The following is a 2,691-nucleotide window of genomic DNA, read 5'->3' on the forward strand; positions in this document are numbered from 1 at the left end:
ATTTATTGTTTGTATCTTCTACTAGAGTGTAAAGATTGCAGTGATTTTTTCCCTGCTTGTTTTCCTGCTATATTTCTAGTACCTACCATATTTGCAATATCAAGAAGAGTTCATAGAATATTGAAGATACTGAAGAAATATTTTAGACAGATTTAATGACTCAAGGCTGAGCAACATTTTGTTAATTATTATCTACTCCTGATACAAATATTCTTGCCTGAGCAAGCCTGCTAGGGTGGCATACTTCTATGCAATGTAATGTAAACAAGGCAGATCTAAATTTGATAGAACAAATCTATTCAATATTAGTTTTCCGAAAATTGTAAGAAATCTTTTCTTAATTCCTCACAATAGTTAAAATGTGAGAAGTGATGAATATTAGCATATAAGGTAACAGCCTTAACATTCCTGCATGTGTTTAATTAAATGTTTATGCAGACACAAGTAAGTATCACATTAACTAAACCAGACAACTTGTGGTAAAGCTACTCTTTCCCATTACAAAATGAAGAAAATTTAAAATTAATTCTCTGTCAATAATTTGCCCATGTACTTTTGTATAGCTCTCAAAGGATTATGATTTTTTTTTAATTAACTCTTTTCTCCAAGCACACATTTTTCTACAGGATATTGAGAAAAGGTAAAATAACAATTTTCAACTAAATAGAACTTTCAAGAAGCCTATTCAGAGAAGTGACCATTTGGGATTTGTCAAAGGATAAAATAGCATCTGATTCTTATTGGGAGATATTCAGTTTTTAGTGCCTTCAGTACTTACCTTTGCAATCACTTAGGATGGTTCAAATCTGATTAACAAGGATGTTCCACAGTTAGGCCAAAATAGCTGCTTAGTCAGAAATATCTTGCTGTTTCTCTACAGCAAAAATATGAGAAACTAAATGGAACAGATATATAATTGTGGAACCATGAGCATCAAGCGGAAAGATAAAGAACTAGATCAATAACTGACTGAAAACAGTAAATGGGATGGGGTGGAGAAGCCCTGCCAGCCAGCCCAGCACAGCATGGCTATCCTGAGATAAAGACAGCAGCAATCACAGGTGAGGAACACAGAAGGCAATAACACAGAATTCCCAACAGGACATAGAGTAACTGTGTAGACATATCCAGAGAGAGATAATGTCCAGACTGCTGGTTGTAGCTGACCGGAACAACCCAGGCATCCGTGCCAGGTGACCAAAGGAGAACGTTCCTCCCTTTTCCCACCCTCCTGGTTATTAGAAGCACAAACCCTTCCACTTCCATAGCTGAACCCCTGGCCTCTGGGAATCAAGCCTTTTCCTCCATAAAGGCCCAGATGTCATACCTCGCCCAACCTGACAACCCTATTAAAAAGCAGCAGGCCACTCTGGCATGGTTGCTAGAGTAACTTCTCCTGCTCAACACTTCATCCTCCTCCCTCCACTGGGGAAGGGGTAGAGGCAGAATGACCACATACACAGACACCCACTGCTCACCTCCCTCTTTCCTCAACTGGCAAGGTGCAGCTGAACCAAGCATTTGCTCTCCTGAAACTTGCACCCCACTCATCCTGCAATGGCAGAGTGACCCTACATGAACTTGCTGGCTGCTCCCTTCTCCTTTGCCCCACCTCCACCCTCTCAACTGGCAAGAGATGGTGAGCATGCTACTGCATCCACACCAGCCTACAACTCACAACAGCACCACCATGTAAGAGATGGTGGCAGAGTGACCAAACATGTACCTACCCACCACTCACCCTCTCATATGGTAGGAGGCAGCACCCACATCCTCACTAGCTAGCTACACCCACAACACCTGCCACCCTATCCATTTGGCAAGTGTCACCACCAGTCCCTTCACTGCTGAATCAATGACAGACAGTGGCTAACACCCATCCAGCCCATCCTCATCTTCTCCATATGACCAGTGAACAGAGACCTATGCTCACACTCCCTGCTACTACCCCAACCACGCAGAGATAAGTAGTGAGAGCCCCAGTGATACCAAAGTAGCACACCTGCTTAAACTTATCTAAAAAAAAAAAAAAAAAAACAACACAGTGAAGTAAACAAATGTAAAATTACTAAGTAAATACAATAAACCCAAAACTCACTGCCATCAAGTTGGATCTGACTCATAGGTATCCCTCCTTGGGTTTCTGAGGCAGTATCATTATAACACCTCAATATCTCAAAGAAAACAGAAAAGAAAAATGAATAAAATCACACAAAAAAAAGCAAGATAAGATGGCTCAAGCAAATGACCAAAATACAGAGTCAGAAAACTTTCCTGAGGGAGAAAAGGTAATGAAGCTACATGATAAAGAATTCAAAATACTTATATTTTGGATCCTTCAAGTCATTAAGAAAGAGATCAAGGAAAATACAGACATAACCAAGGAAAATATAGACAAAATCAAGGTAAACATAGGCCAAATTCTAGAAGAATTCAGGAAAACAATACAAACACTGTATAACACTTAGAAACTTACAAAAACAGTGTCTAGAAAGTCAGAAGATTAACAATGAAATTTCAAAAATTAGTAATAGAAGGACAAAGGAGTAGACTTGAATCAATGGAAGAGAGAATCAATGAATAGAAGACAATTCTGTTGATACCAATGTGTTAGAGAAACAATCAGAAAAAAAGAACAAATGAAAATGAAGAAAATCTCAGAGTTATCTGAGACACCATCAAGAGAACTAA

This window comes from Orycteropus afer, unplaced genomic scaffold, assembly GCF_000298275.1.
Source record: "Orycteropus afer afer isolate SDZICR_OR568_19922 unplaced genomic scaffold, OryAfe1.0 scaffold00379, whole genome shotgun sequence".
Lineage (NCBI taxonomy): Eukaryota > Metazoa > Chordata > Mammalia > Tubulidentata > Orycteropodidae > Orycteropus > Orycteropus afer.